This window comes from Castor canadensis, chromosome 17, assembly GCF_047511655.1.
Source record: "Castor canadensis chromosome 17, mCasCan1.hap1v2, whole genome shotgun sequence".
Lineage (NCBI taxonomy): Eukaryota > Metazoa > Chordata > Mammalia > Rodentia > Castoridae > Castor > Castor canadensis.
This window is the reverse complement of record NC_133402.1, coordinates 11,441,973-11,458,885: the sequence shown is the minus strand read 5'-3', so window position 1 is coordinate 11,458,885 and position 16,913 is coordinate 11,441,973. Positions and strand designations below refer to the sequence as shown.

Sequence of the window (16,913 nt, the reverse complement as noted above, 5' to 3'; positions counted from 1 at the left end):
ATCCTGCAGATACACCTACACATGTACAGATTTTCACCATGGTGTGGTCTGTGACTGTAGAAGACTGAACACAACAAAATCCAATACACTAATGTGGGTTGGTTAAAAAAAAACATGGCACAAAGTGGGTATCATGCAGAGGTTTAAAAAATATTTTCTATAAACTAAAACTATATACTTTCTGTATACTCATGAAAAGATCTCAAGAGCGTACAAACTTAAAAAAGAGCAAAAGCAGAATAAGTTACATCATATGCTATACCTTATTATACAAAGAGTACATACAGCATACTGGCATTTGCTTCTATGTACACAAAGAAATAATGTCTATAGGAACCAAATAAAGTTTATCTACCGGGCCTCCTCCCCCACCAAAGAGAGTTAGAAACTAAGCGTTCCCAAAATTTGCCTTCTATCATTTTAAATTTTGTACCATATGAACATTTTATCCAATAGGTAAAGAAAGAGCCAAAATATCCCTATTTGCCGACAACATGATCGTATAACTCAAAGACCCAAAAAGCTCCACCCAAAACTTCTAGACATCATAAACAACTTCAGCAATTTAACAGGACACAAAATCAACTTACAAAAATCAGTAGCCTTTCTATACACCAACAATGAACAAATTGGGAAAGAATATAGGAAAACAATTCCAATAGCCTCAAAAGAAATCAAATACCTAGGAGTAAACTTAACAAAGGATGTGAATGACCTCTACAAGGAGAACTACAAACCCCTGAAGAAAGAGACTGAGGAAGACTACAGAACATGGAAAGATCTCCCATGCTCATGAACTGGCAGAATCAACATAGTAAAAATGGCTATACTACCAAAAGCAATCTACATGTTCAACACAATACCCATCAAAATCCCAATGACTTTCATCACAGAGATTGAAAAATCTACCCTAAAGTTCATTTGGAAACACAAAAGACCGTAAACAGCCAAGGCAATAGTGAGCAAAAACAGCAATGCTGGAGGTATCACAACACCCAACATCAAACTGAACTACAAAGCCATAGCAATAAAAACAGCATGGTACTGGCATAAAAACAGATACGAAGACCAGTGGAACAGAACAGAGGTCCTGGATATGAATCCACACAGCCATGCCCACCTTATTTTTGACAAAGGCACCAAAATATACAATGGAGAAAAGACAGCCTCTTCAACAAATGTTGTTTGGAAAAGTGGCTATCTGCCTGCTAGATCCATGCCTGTCACCTGTACTAGTATCAACTCAAAGTGAATTAAGGACCTTAATATCAGACCTGAAACCTTGCAATGAGTACACAAAAGAGCAGGGAATACTCTGGAAGCAATAGGTATAGGCAAGGACTTCCTCAGTGGAACTCCAACAGCCCAGCAACTAAGAGAAAGGATGGACAAATGAAACTACATGAAATTAAAAAGCTTCTGCACAACAAAAGAAATTGTCTCTAAACTGAAGAGACCACCCACATAATGGGAGAAAATATTTGCTAGCTATACATCAAAGGACTGATAACCAGAATATACCAAGAGTTCAAAAAACTAAATTTCCCAAAAACAATGAACCAATAAAGAAGCGGGCAAATGAACTAAACAGAACCTTTTCAAAGGAAGAAATCCAAACAGCAAAAAAAAAAAAAAAAAAAACCACATGAAAAAATGCTCTCCATCCCTGCCCATAAAGGAAATGCAAATCAAAACCACACTAAGATTCCACTTCACTCCTGTTAGAATGGCTATCAAGAACACCACCACCACCAAATGCTGGCGAGGATGTGGGCGGAGGTACCCTCAGACTGCTGGTGGGAATGTAAGCTAGTACAACCACTTTGGAAAACAATATGGAGGCTCCTTAAAACACTAAACATAGATTTGCCATATGACCCAGCAATCCCACTCCTGGGGATACACCCAAAGGAATGCGACTCAAGTTATTACAAAAGCACCTGCACACCCATATTTACTGCAGCGCCATTCACAATAGCCAAACTATGGAAACAGCCAAGATGCCCCACAACAGACGAATGGATCAAGAAAATGTGGTATTTATACACAGTGGAATTTTACTCAGCCACAAAGAAGAATGAAACTTTGTCATTCAAAAGTAAATGATGGAACTGGAGATCATCTTAAGCGAAGTTAGCCAGGCTCGGAAAGCCAAAAAAATCACATGTTCTCCCTCATATGTGGATTATAGACCCAAAACAAATGTTGTAGTATTATTGGACATGGGTCACACACTAAGGGGAGAACACGTACGGGAGAAATATGGAAAGGAAAGGAAACCTAAAACTTGAATGTGGTTGATGTGCTCCCTGTTGAGGAGCAAATAAAGCAATCTTAAACTGGCAGAGCTCACTACGGGAAGGGGACCAGGAAGTAGTGAAGACGTCTGGCAGGAATGAACCAATGTGGGTTACAATACACAAGTACATGAAAGCAATGCTAGGAATCTCTCTGAATAGCTATCTTCACCTCAAACTAGCAAAAACACTATGTCTTTCTTATTACTGCTTATGTTTTCTCTTCAACATAATTGGAGAAGGTTCTGCCCGGAAAGGGGGAGGTGGCACAAACAATGTATACACATGTAAGTAAGTGTAAAAAGGAGAAAAGGAAAAAAAAGAATTAATAAATAATCCCTGTTAGTGTTCTCTCAAAAAAATAAGTACTTCACAGGAAGAAAAGAGAATTACCTATAAATGTAATCCAGAGTCAAAATCTAATAAGCACTAAGAGAAATTTTTCTCTGAAATTAGACACTGAAAAGCAATTTTAGTGTGGCCATTATTAAAAACTATACTATACTTTTTCCCTTTCAATCAAGCTATACCATTTGACTATAATCAACGTTTTTTAAAAAGTTTCTTAAAGGGTTAAGGATAAAAGAGCAGAAAAGGTACAAATGAAGAGGCTCTAGTCTGATGGTGCTCACAGTGTGGTTCCTGGGCAGCATCAATATCACCTGATAACTTGTTAAAATGCAAATTCTCCTAAATTCAGTAGTCAGGCACCTGCCCAGACTACTGAAAGGCTGGAGCAGCAGGCTAGCAATCCTGGCACCACTTTCTCAAGTCTCAAGCCACTGATCTTGCCTGGTGCTCCTCAAAGGTTCACAGGCATCACCATTCTGTATTTCAAACAAGCTCCAGGTGCTTCTGAGTGCTGCTGGTGTGGGAGCACTTTGAAGAGCAAAGGTGGAGTCCAGGTGGGAAAAAGGTAAGCACACGATCTTCACATGCTTGAGTTTCCTGCAAGACCTGCCCTCAATCTCAGAGGGAAAGATATACCATGCAATAGCTTCTCATATAAGCTGTGTACTTTATATAGAGTAAATGTTTTCAAATACATTTCTTATTAAAGCAGTAATAACAATTATGAATCACTGAAATTCAATTTAAGGATGTCCCATTTGAGAAAAACGTTCATTTATAAGTGGACCTACAAGCCTTCCAGAATGGAAAACAAAACAGAACACAGAAGCAAACAACTTACCCCATACTTGTACAAACGCTTGGTAATACTGAGTAACTACTTCAGACACATTAACCAACCACGTGCTTTCCATGAAAAATCACCAAGCAGTTTCCTTCCAAACACTTTAAAAAAAATGGTTTATATTTATATTGATTTTTCATTTGATTTACATGGGGAGAAAAATGTCTACAGAAATCGTCTGAGTAAAAAGGAATTTTTTTATTTCACAAGTCACCCTTGGGATACAGGTTTTGGTGCCAAAAGTGAATTGATGTGTGGAGATTTTATATCCCCTATTTTACTCAATCTCTGTGCCACCACTTTTTTTTACATGCCACTAGAAAGGAGAGAAACTGCCAAATATCCTGCAAAAGAAACGCCATGCTTTAGACGCCATTCCACCTCAAAAATGCACCTTAAAATCAATGGAGCACCTGAACTATACACCAGAGATGCTTTAGTAAACACCCTGTGTCTATCAAATGTAAAACTCCTTAAAGACAAGCATAGCTCTTCCTGTAAGAAGTCTGAGGTAACCTGTGAAAATGCTTTGCTACTCTTGACCTGGAAACCCCCACAAAATCATGCAGATCAAGATGTTCAAAGCCTCATGTTCACTTTAAGAACCCCCGAGAAACTGCCCAGGCCATCGAGGGTATGCATATCCAAAAAGCCACCAGCTAACAGAAAGATGTCACTTTAAAGAAGCAATGTGTGCCATGTTGGTGAAGCAATGGTGAAATTAGTAGGTGTGCCCAGGTCAAACAGTAAGGTTAGACACAGGATTGGTGACCCAAAAAGATTTGCTGCACATACTTTTTAAAATGCAGATAGTAATGCTGAACTGAATAAAGGGTTCAGATATAGATTCTCTGGTCATTAAACAGATCCAGGTGAACAAAGCACCCAAAATGCACAACCGCAGAATGGAGCTTAGAGTCAGATCAAGCCACACTTGAGGTCCTCTGCCACACTGAGTGATCCTCAATGAAAAGGAACAAATTGTTCCCAAATCAAAAGAGGTCGTGGCACAGAAGAAAAAGATATCCCAGAAGAACCTGAAGAAACGAAAACTTATGGCACAGCAATAAATTCTACATAAAATAAACACAAATTAAAATTTAAAAAAGACATGCATGTTTTGTCCATTCAGCAATGTGTATCCCCCCATAACTTAAAAACTGGAACATCTTCAACAGCTTTGTAATTCATACTTATTTAGATCATTTAAAAACACATGGGTATTTTTAAAAAGTAAAGATTTATATCCTATTTTGATGTACTTAAATGTTTCCATAGCACCTTTCCAAAAGTAACAGGTAACAAACATTTTATACCAAGAAACACCTATTTTTTTTAAAAAGGCAAAATAAACTTCCTTTTTAGATTTAAACAAGTTGAAGAAATGTTTTGCTGTAGCTATAAAATGGTCTGAGTTGAACTTTCTTTGAATTTTTCCCTAAGTAGGAAGATAGCAGAGTTTCAAGTAAAAAGACAATTTCTAATGAATCAGACCAGGAGGAATAAAAGCAGTTTTAGTGTGCTTATCTTTTAGTGTGATTACAGGAAATCTGAGCTTCCACTTTTAAACACATCTGCATTTTCCAAATTCACTAATATGAATATCAGTAAGTAGAAAAGGTTATTTAAAGAGTGATTGCACTAATTTATATTTGACTTAGGCCTGTTGTTGTACACATTATTCCTATTGCTTGTCAACTACATTTTCACCTCAAACTGCTAAGCAATCCAAGTGCTTAGTTGTCAACATTTCTAACAAAAATTCTCATTAAACACAGAAAAACTTTTAGATGGACAGGTACTAAGCTTGCCTCTTAAGTGAGATTCTAGAATAATCAATGGAAGTCTCTAACCAAGAGTTCTGTCCCCCCTTCCCCCCTTCTCACTTTCTCTTTCTATATACATAGATATGTATATACACACACACACATCAATCACATCAGGAAAAATTTACAATTTTTTTCCCAGCAAAAGTTGTTTGTTAAACTCTGCCTCCTTTGATCCAGCAATACCACTCTTGGGGATATACCCAAAAGACTGTTACTCCAGAGGCACCTGCACATCCATGTTTATTGCGGCACTATTCACAATAGCCAAGTTATGGAAACAGCCAAGATGCCCCACCACTGACGAATGGATTAAGAAAATGTGGTATCTATACACAATGGAATTTTATGCAGCCATGAAGAAGAACGAAATGTTATCAGTCGCTGGTAAATGGATGGAATTGGAGAGCATCATTCTGAGTGAGGTTAGCCTGGCTCAAAAAACCAAAAATCGTATGTTCTCCCTCATATGTGGACATTAGATCAAGGGCAAACACGACGAGGGGACTGGACTATGAGCACATGATAAAAGCGAGAGCACACAAGGGAGGGGTGAGGATAGGTAAGACACCTAAAAAACTAGCTAGCATTTGTTGCCCTTAACGCAGAGAAACTAACGCAGATACCTTAAAGCAACTGAGGCCAATAGGAAAAGGGGACCAGGTACTAGAGAAAAGGTTAGATCAAAAAGAATTAACCTAGAAGGTAACACCCACGCACAGGAAATCAATGTGAGTCAATGCCCTGTATAGCTATCCTTATCTCAACCAGCAAAAACCCTTGTTCCTTCCTATTATTGCTGATACTCTCTCTACAACAAAATTAGAAATAAGGGCAAAATAGTTTCTGCTGGGTATTGAGGCGCGGGGGGGGGGGGGAGTGGGTGGTAAGGGAGGGGGTGGGGGGAGAAATGAACCAAGCCTTGTATGCACATATGAATAATAAAAGAAAAATGAAAAATAAATAAATAAATAAACTCTGCCTCCTTCTTTCCTGTTATAATTGTTAAGATAATGGAGTTTTTTTGTTTTTTTGTTTTTTTTTTTTGGACAGGGTCAGGATAGGCAGCCCAGGCTGGCTTTGAACTCCTGCTTTGATCCTCCTGCTTCTGCCTTTCAAGTGCAAGGATTACAGAAGTGCACCGCCATGTCTGGTTTGGTGGTTGTTCTTTATACTGGTTCTCAAGGGGCAGAACTGTCCCCAGGGAATATTCTTAGTTACCAAAGAGATCAGGAGTACACCTGGCATTTAGTGTTTGGACCTCAGGATCTAGACTTACTACAGAGCGTGGGTAGGATGGATCTGTACAATCAAGATTGCCCAGGACTCAAGAACCTTTTAATATCTGGTTGGATTAAGCCCGCTATAAATGACCACTGCTTTAGGATACAATAGTAGAGCTTTTTTACAAAACATTATGGGAACCCCCTCCCTCAATTATTTAGGAGAAAGTAGTGAGGGTACTTTATAGAGTAAGAAAACTGCTAATGCTCGTTTCCTCACACTTCACAGTGTTATCACCTGAATCATAACACTGAACATGCATATACATGTGTATTATATATACACACACATACATATGCATGTACAAATACATGCTTACATAGGACATATATGCTATCTCACACTAGTGAAATATCAGTACTGAATACAATTCAATCTTATTAATATTTTATTCATTTCCAATGATAAACAGTAGGAATCTGGTATTGCCCCTGAAGTAGCAGTACCTGTTTGTGACACAAAAGATACCTAACAATATGGTGTGGAAATGTGGCATCCATGCAGGAATTTCATTATTTCTATGTTGAGACAGTCTATAATATACCTTGTCCTGTTACCTAGTTCAATGCAACTGTTTCTTTTACTAGCATAAATAATTATTCCCAGGACTAGGTGTTTTTCCTCCTTGGTGTTCATCTTTATCTCTGCTCTTTGACTTTGAAATAGCTCCTGACATCGTTTAACCAACCCAAACGTACTCACTGGAAGCAGGTACAAGCACCCCAATTCATGCCCCATCTTCTAGCCCATCAGAATGTACTAGAAATGGAGAACATAGCAGTGCATGAACTGCCCTCTTTATTTCGCCCCTACATCCCAGCAAAGTATCATACTGATTTTTCAACTGTGTGGGGAGGTAGGTTATATTACTTATGAAATTCATTTCAGGGAAGCAAACTGGGCTTTACAAATGCTTACCACGGAAGAGAGGGGCCTTCATGCTGAGCTTGACAGCCACAGTTCCAAAAAGTGGAATCACGTGCTCCGACAAGACTCAAAGTCTTAAAAAAAGTTTCCTTCGCCTAGGGCAAGCCTTGGGCTATTCCACTTTTCCATTAGGCCTGACTCCCCGCCCCCCTCCCCAGCCCTACTGCACACGTATCACTCTAAGACCACCTCTGCTCTCACGCAGGGCCCAAACGGTGCTTCCTGAACTTTTAGGGGTAGAGGAACCTTGCGGGAATTGAGCAAACGGCGTGGAAAAACTGTCCCCAGAGAAACAAACCTTGTGCATCCAATTTCAGGGGGCTCCCAGACACACCCTCTGCAGCCCCCCATCCGCCTCCCCCCCAACCCGGGGACTCCAGGCAAAGAACACGGGGGAGGGGTGGAGGCTGGGAGGCCAGGAGGGGGCGTGAGGCCGGCGGACAATGTCGCAGCCCCCGCCCTCCACGTCCCCGCAGTGTGACCCTAGGCAGGACGCTCCACCTCTCTGTGCAGCCCCAGCGTGGAAGGGCGCAACTTAAGTGCCTGGCACAGACCAAAGGCTCCAGAAGCGGCGCCATCCCCGCCGCCTGGGGAAACCGAGGCGGACTTAGGGGTCGCCCCGGAGCGCGGGGACCGGCTGCCAGGGGGCCTGGCCCCGGCGGCCCGCGGCCCCGTCCGCCCCGCCCCGCCCCGCGCGGTCCCGGGACAGCGCGGACCATAGAGGCGCCGCGGGACAAGCTGAGCGGCCGCCGAGGACGCGCACCGCCTGCTCGCCCCGCCGTCCCACCCGGCCTCGCCCGCCGTCTCCGTCGCTCTCACCCTTCTCAGCCCCCAACGGCCACGGCCACAGCCGCCGCCGCCCGTCGCTCACCTCCCGGGCCGCCGCCGCCGCCGCCGCCGCCGCCAGATCTCGCGAGACTTCGCTCCCCTCGCGCTCCCCCGCCCGGCCGGCGGCCCGACGCGGCGCGCGCGGACCCCGGTCTGGAACCGGCTATACGTGCTTCGCCACCCTCCCGGCCTCGGGTCAGGACTGGCAGTTCTGGCGACCTGCTCTTCTTGTCCGCGCCCCTACGTCCATTCCGGCCACCTCCGTGACCCTGAAGGGTTAAAAAGCCAGGTGCTAAGGCGGCAGCCTCTCTCACCTGGCTGGCCCGGTGTGCGTGCGCATGCGCGTGCCCGCGGCCCTGAACCCGAGAACCAGCAAAGGTTCCCAGTGACCGCAGTGACAGCGACAATCGTTGCGGCCAGGTGATGAGCGCGTCCTAGCGCTTGCTGAGTACTTGAACCACTCGCTTTCCTTCTGCACAACTGCCCCGCAGAAGTGGGTCTGACCATCTCCCTATTCCAGAGAGAAAAAACTGGAGGTTTGGCTTGTCCTGTGACCAGACTCCAGGTCACACAGCTCGTAGATGGCAGAGCCAGCGTGCGAATCCAGTGTGTCCTGATGCCAGCACCAAAGTCCCCTTCCCACCTCCGTGGTCACCCCGAGGAGAAGAGGTGACCTGAGGAGGTCATTTGTTTCTGGTTTAACGGAGGTGGTGACAACAAAATCCTTCTTCCTCACCGTGCGAACTTTCTAAGACTTCCTTTGCCAGACCCTGTGCAGGGCCCTAAAAATGATGTGACTATACTGGGTTCTGCCACCTCCCTAGACTGGTAGCATTTTGCTGGCAGAATACACAATGGAATGGCTCACAGGCCATAGACCCAGACTATGGGACTTCTTCCCAGCGGAACTCTTAATAGACATTACTACAGAAGAACTGCTAACACCTACTTGAGGGCATTTCAAAGTGGACATCAATATTTTTTTCAGTCCTGGAGATGAAGAAAATACCCCAAGTGTTCATATTGAGACAGAATTTGGACCTGAGTCTGAGTCCAGAGCTCAGCACTTCCTCCTGAAAGGTCTTGTTCCTCAAGCCAGTGTGAGCTGGTTTGTCTGGCCCAGCTGCTGTAAAATCAAGAGCCTTGAAGGGTCTAGTTTATTCCTTCAACCTGCATCAGGGTCTGCCTGAGCTAAGCCAGCCTGAGAGTCACATCCATGTTTGCAAATGCTGGCTCACCCACCTTCCAAGCCTGGAAATAATTCCTCTGTTCTGGCCAGAGCATATCTGTATGTGCCAACACAATCCAGCCCACCAGGTGAAAAAGTGAGTGAGGGCAGGAAAATCACATCAGTTAGTTACAAGGCACCAGGCACTGGTCCAGGTGCTGTGCATTTATTAACTCATTTAACCCTCCCAAAAACCCTGAAGCAGACAAGGTTTTCCAGAGGAACAGAACCAGTGTAATATAGATCTATGAGGAGATTTGTTATATCAGCCAAGCCCTACGATATGCAGTCTGCAAGCTGGAGAACCAAGGAAGTCAGTGACCTAACTCAGTCCAAGTCCAAAGGCCTGAGAAACACGGTGTAACTCTTAATCCAAAGCTGAAAGCCTAAGAAACTGGAGGAAGGGGGCACTGGTACAAGTCTTTAAAGATCAGAGAATCTGGAGTTCTAATGTTGAAGATTAGTGTCCTGGCTCCCTGAAGAGAGCACAATTTGCCTTATTCTGCCTCTGTTCTATCCTGGCTCTCAACTGATTGAAGTTAGGGCTGCTCTTTCTTACCCAGTCCACTGACTCAAATTTTAATCTTTTCCAGAAACACCTTCACAGACATACCTAGAAATAATGCAGAGCTGGCAGTACCACTCCAGGTCAGTCTGTCTCCAAACCCACAAACTTTGGTCTCAGTGATCAACAAATTCTTCCCTACCCCAGAAGTCTATAGTTTTATAAAACAGAAAATCTAAAATTCCCTGAAGGCAAGATTCCAGTCTAAGGCACTCGGGGTGGACTATGCCTCTGGTCTATAAAATAAGGGAATGAATAGATTGTTGGAAGGATTAACTGAGTTAATATATGTGGAGTATATGCAAAATTGCCTTATACAGATTGCGCATTCAGTAAATTATAGCTATTATTACCATGGTGAGTTATCTGTGGACTCTCCCAATATAAGCTCCAAATCATGTTGGAGGATATGCTTGGACATGGAAGTAAAATTAGTTTCTAGCACATCAAAAGACAAAAATGCTCTTTGAATGGACAAAAATGCCCCAGCACTTCCTCGTAATCATAGAAGATGACCACTGTCCCCTCCAAAAGAAAACAAATAAAGCTCTGACTTCTAGAAAGGGCTCCCCTTACACAGGAAAATCTACCCAAATATTTTTAAAGATCTGACTCTGGAAACCACTCCATAGGCAAAAACAAGAGCAAAGAAAAAAACTAACTGAGCTGAAACTTAGTTAGAAAAAAACTAACTGAGCTGAATAAAGAGAATGTCAGCAAGGTTGGGGGTTTAACATCACAGTGACAATCATGACTGGGAGAAGGCTTTTTGTTTGGTTGGTTTGTTTTTGATAGTACTGGGGTTTGAACTCAGGGCCTTGCACTTGCTAGACTTGTGCTGCATCACCTGAGCCATGCCCCTAGCCCTTTTAGCTTTAGTTATTTTTTTAATAGGGCCTCATGCCTTTGACAGGAGCCAACCTCAGGTTGTGATCCTCCTATGTCTGCATCTCAAATAGCTGGGATTACAGGCAAATGAACCACCACACCCAGCTTGTTCTTTGAGAACTTGCTAACCTTTTATGGGGCAGGCCTTGAAACACCATCTCTGCCATTCATGTAGTTGGGATTACATGTGTGAGACACCATGCCCAACCTAGAGGAAAGGTTTTTATAGGGGCTGAAACTGCCACCATCCTCAAGCCTTGTTACCCCAAATTCAGGTTTCTACTCTGACACAAGGTGTGCCACATGTCCCCATAAATGTAATAGCTTGCTGTGGGAGTGATCATCACAGGGAAGAGGTGCGCATAGCAAGATCCATGGGGACATTATTGTTTGGTTAAAAAAAAAAACTGGGGTGATTATATTGTAAGGTATCTTACATAGAATTTGGTATAGTTTAAGGGTATAAGGTATTAAATTGTTTTTTGACCCAAGAGGGGTTTGTTTAGTGCTCATTCATTCAATAAAAACATATTGGCTGCAGGTGTGGCTTGTTTAGACCATTTGCTTAGTAAAGCAGGAGGCCCTGAGTTCAAAACCCATACCACCAAAAAAAATTTTTTAATAAAAAAAAAACATTAAGCACTCAACCTCTAGTTACAGTCTTAGTAGTTCTGAGCAAGTCAGTCACATTTTCTGTTCTTTCCACATGTGTACCCTAGAGGGAAAGAAAAGTCATAATCAAACAATTGAAATAAGTGATGAAATATAATGTGCTAAATAAAATAAAATGACACCCCCCAAAATGGTTGTATGAAAAGATAGGAAAAAACTTGCTAGAAACGAGTTCTGAAAGGTGCATCAGAGCATTAGGTCGGGGGCCGGGGGTGGGGGGGAGGTAGGGGAACAGTGTTCTACAGATGCTACAGCCAACATGAATCAGCAAGAAATAGTAAGGGTTGGTGGCTGGGAGGACAGGGTGGACCACGGCCTTAGGAGACACCATGAAACATGTGGTGTCACACACCTGTTATCCCAGCACTTGAGAGGCTGAGGCAGGAGGATTGCAACTTTCAAGGTCATCCTGGGCTGTACAGTGAGACCCATCGCACAAAATCAAAAACCAAAAAAAGACATGGAGGTGCCATAGCACTAGAAACACTAGAAAGGAGGGAAAGCAAATGGTGGCAGAAGGGTATTGTGGACAATGTCATTGGTCCCCAGATCTCTGCCCTTCCCTGTTGGTTAATTTGAGCTCATTATAGAACCCTCTGTCTGTATCCAAGTGCTTGGTCAAGTATGGGCAGGCTGACAAGGACCGCTGTCACATCTGTAGCCCATCTGTATTTGAGGAAATCTCCCCTCATGAGTCCTGGCATCCCAGAAGTAGACATCAAGATGCAAATCTTGTGTCTCCCTCCCATTTGCATCCAGCACAAGGGACAAGATGTAGCCCCTGCCTGCCAGAGGTCCTAGTGAAGCCAAATCCCAAGGGAGCCTCTGTTAAGCTGATGGGGCTGTGGCAGGAGCGGCCAGCTTTGAGGGCAGCGGTTGCAGAGTTGAGCTCCTGATGGAGAGGTGGTCCTGTGCTGACGGCAGCAGTGGTAGCAAGGAGGGCAAGCCTTTGGCACCCAGAGCTTCAGGTCGGCAAAGGCGGGATGGTGGTTAGTTCATCTGGCCAGGCCCACAGTGTGGTTTGGGGCACTTTTCCTAGAAGCTTAGCCTCAAGTTCTTTTCTTTAGCCCTCCCAAAGATTCTGTGGGATACCAAACACTCTCTATTACACTTCTACCCAAGAACACTGACCCCTCCCAGGCCCAAGTCAGTTGCAGCCCATGGGACAGAAAGAGAGGCTCCTTAAGGACAGGGAGAAGGGAATTTTCTCTGCTGTAAGAGAGCCCCATGAAGCAGCACACTCTCACAGCCATATATGGAACCTCCATTGCCATCAGTGGCTTTGCCTGCAATGAGGCGAACTGGCTTTGAGATAGGGCCTGCATGGCAGATAACAGCAGAGAAGCCAAAAAGATACTGGGTCTTTGATGACATCACCACACTGCTGGCCTGACTCCAGACCTACAGAGCTCTGGACAGCCCCTTCCTTGAGCTAATGCATGTGGTTAAACCAACTCCACTTGGCTTCCCTGTTCCTGGCAGCCCAAGTATCACAGGAGGCAGCAATTTAATAGGGAATAATCACCAACCTCTCCAGCTGTGCCTGGGGCCACCCCAACTCCTGTGTAGCCTTTCCATCTATCCATCCTCCCTATCAGTCCTACTCAGGTAAGTTCTACCTTGGTCCAAACACTCCTTTCTAGTAGATGTGTCCTTCCTTGGCCTCTTTATCCTTTTCTTCTCTGTCTTTGATGGGTGTAAAGTGGTATTTTACTTGCCCAGCTGACACATATGGTAAGAGGCAGAATTGGAGGTCTGGAGGCTGCCCAATTCCAGACTTTTAACCACTAACTTTAATGTCATGCATCACCCAGTGTCATAAAGTTAAAAAAAAAAAAAAGTATGGCCTTGAGTCAGACACTCCCTTCCTTCCCAAAAAAGAGCTCAAATTTAGCTTTGTATTTGCTATCTGGCCTTGAGCAGCTTCTGTGAAGTGAAATTGATCACGCCTTTTTCAGAGTCTGATTGTCATCTGTGCTGTTCAATGACTTCAGGCTCCCTGCCTTCTGGGCACATGCAGGATTGCACTTCCTGGACCACTTGGGTTGGGTCTCGTGACTAGTCCTGGCCACAGAGTATGAATGGAGGGATTACAGGTTACTTCTGAGCCAGAGCATTTAAGGCCAATGTGAGACCCAGCAGAGTTCAGTCTGTCTGGCAGGACAAATAGCAATGCCCAGGATGGAGGTTGCTCTGTTGAGCAGAGCCCCCAGCCCATCTACCATGGTTATAATGTGATCAAAACACAGATTTTCCGGTATTAAACCATTTAGATCTTGGGGGTGATGGTGGTCATTGCTATGTACTAGCCTAACCTGATTGAAACAGCTTTCCTTCTCTACCTGCAGGTCTTGCATTTGTGGCTTCAACTAATTAAGAATCAAAAAAAAAGAATTTTTTTGGCAGTACTGGGGATTGAACTCAGGGCCTTGCATTTGAGTCCTGCCCCCAGTCTTTTCCTTTTTAGTTTGTTTTACAGGTAGGGCCTCACACTTTTGCCCAGGTGAGCTTTCTACTATAATCCTCTTACCTTCACCTCTAGAGTAGCTGGGACCACAGGCATGCAGACCATACCCAGCTTGCTTTTGAGAAAGGCTCTCACTAACTTTTGCCTAGACTGGCCTCAATCTGTGATCTTCCTATCTCTGTCTCCCAAGTAGCTAGGATTACAGGCATGCACCACCATGCCCAACCTCAAAAAAATTTAATTGTATCTGAATTGAATATATATATACCTTTTCCTCATCATTATTCCTAACAATATAGTATAACAACTATTTATATGGAATTTACATTATATTAGGTATTATAAGTAATGTAGAGATGACTTAAAGTATATATGTATAGTCTATAAGCAACTATGATGCTGTTTCATATAAAAGAGTTGAGCATCAATGGAATTCAGAGTCATCCATGGATTTTGGGGTGGGGTCCTGGAAGCAATCTCCCATGGATTCTGAGGGATGACTGTACAAACAATATGATTATGTGCTCATCTATTCAGCTAAACAAAGGGAAAAACTCAGGCAGAAGCCCAGGAGAACCCAGTTCAACACATCTGGGAAGGGGCTCCAAACTCTATAGTTGTCTGGGGCTCCCCATTGATTTGATACACTAGCAAGCCTGACACTTCTGCACAGCTATAGTCTCACCTAGTGAGGTTGGAGTAGTAAATGGCTCCCACTCTCAAGGGTCACATAGGCTGGGGAAGACTGCTATAGTGATAGAAAAATTACCATGTGAACAGGGAAAGACATCGGAAATACACAAAAGTGTGTAATAGAAAGTAGATGTGTGTCTCAGCAAATCCAGACACCAACTGTGTGACCCAAGACCAGGTACACAGGATGCCGGCTTCACACATACAGTATTATCTGTCTCCCTGTTTTCCAGATATGAAAATTAAAGCTTGTAAAAGTTCTAAGATGTAACCCATGGTCAGACATTTAATATATGGCTAAACTGGAAGTCAGACCCCAGCCCTTCTATATCTAGAGCCCAAGGTGGTATCTGGCTCACACAGAGCCCCTGTTTCTCTCTCCACCTTCAGCTCATCTCCCACTTCACCTTGGGTGCAAGCTTCTAGCCACAGCAAACTGCGTGTCACTGTGGGCGACGTTATTTCACACTTCTGTGCCTTGGCTCACACCACTGTGTCAGCCTGCCCTGCATTCCCTCCACTCTCACTACCTTGCTTCCAAACCCCAGCCAGATCCTTGAATGCTGGTGGTGCTGTGACCCTCTCTCCTAGCACAGCCCTGAACTTGCTGGCTGGGTCCTCTGCCATTAGATTGCAGCCTTGTAGAAGGCAGAACCTCAGCTTCCTGTCTGGTGTCAGGGATACTTGTTCTAAAGCATCAGCCCTGGCCACCTGAGTACTTGGCTCAGCCAAAGCAAAACCCCACAGCCTACAAGGCAGACCCTTCCAACAAGAGCACTCAGTGAACTATTTTGCCACATAAGGTTCTTTTCTGTTTTACTGGCAGTACTGGGGTTTGAACTCAGAGCCTCCACTTGAACCACACCTACAGCCCTTTTTTTTTTTTTTTTTTTGCTTGAGTTATTTTTGAGATAGGGTCTCCCATTTGTGCCCAGGCAGGCACGGACCACAATCCTCCTACTTACGCTTTCCGTGTAGCTGTGCTGACAGGCATGGGCCACTACACCCAGCTTTTTGTTGCTGTTGGGACGAGATTTTCCTACACTCCCCTCCTCTCCCGCCCCCGAGCTGGCCTTAAACCACAGTCCTCACGATCTCGGAATTTCAGACCTTCAATCCATGAACCACTGCGCTCGGCCCAAGGGCAGTTATTATTCAGGGCTCTTATCCAGTCTTTGCTGCCTGGTAACCACAGAACTGTCTGAACCTCAGTCTCTCAGATGTAAAATGGGACTGGTGACAGTACCTACCTCACGTAGTTGTTGTGAGAATTCAGTAAGACATAAACCTAAGCGCATTGTCTGGTTCATAAAGAGCGCAATGAAATTCCAGCCACTGTCGTCATTATTATCATCATCGCCGTCATCTTCTTATTACAAATACTGTTATAGCTACTACTCAGCATCCCTTGTAAATTTTCATCAAAATGGTCACTCACCACACCCCAAGTGACTCCACTAAACATTCCTTCTAAGAATGGATAGTATTCTCAGAATTCTAGACACAAGGTCTCCATTGTCTTTAGATGGTTCAGTGCCTCAGAGATGATTTAGACATGCCCCTACCCCCAGGAAGCTGCCAGGAGGTCCTCAGGAAGTCTGTGGCTGGCAACACCATTCCATGGAGACTTCCTGGAGACAGCTAAGAAAATACAGGCTCACCTTCAGCTCCCTGTCTCATTGACGTGACATCTCAGGTTCATTCATGGGCATCTCAGGCCACTGTGAAGGTGGTCCCCAACGCTTCCTATGGGAGTGACAGGATCACAGTCAACAGGCCTGTGGGCTTCTGGACTTGTAAATAACCCTAATGGAACAGGCTCATTTTCTTTCTTCCCAGGAGGAACTCAAAGAATCAGGCATTTGGTTTTAGAATAATAATAGTGTTTCATAGGCCGTCAGAGTGAACAAACCTTGCCCTTCCTTACTTATCTTTCACACATCCGGAGTGTGGTAGGCAAAATCTGGACTTTTGGTGCAGCATTCCTTGTGGTTTCATGCTGAACAAGTCTGTGTTGTTAGGAAAGGATGGAAACACAGAAAA

The 16,913-nt window shown here is 44.1% G+C and overlaps 1 protein-coding gene across 7 annotated transcripts in view; it reads right to left on the bottom strand.

Moving 5' to 3' along the window:
* The window catches only part of Mrtfb (myocardin related transcription factor B), a 184,786-nt gene extending 168,206 nt beyond the window's left edge, over window positions 1-16,580 (bottom strand). For 5 of the 7 annotated variants that reach the window (XM_074059996.1, XM_074060002.1, XM_074060000.1 and 2 more), the window contains exon 1: window positions 8,349-8,418. The gene's annotated coding sequence lies outside the window, so the exon portion shown is untranslated. Of the gene's footprint in view, window positions 1-8,348; window positions 8,455-16,531 lie in introns of those variants that run through there. The other 2 variants (XM_074059998.1, XM_074059997.1) reach the window with 2 other exon arrangements.
* Window positions 16,581-16,913: the final 333 nt, after the last annotated feature.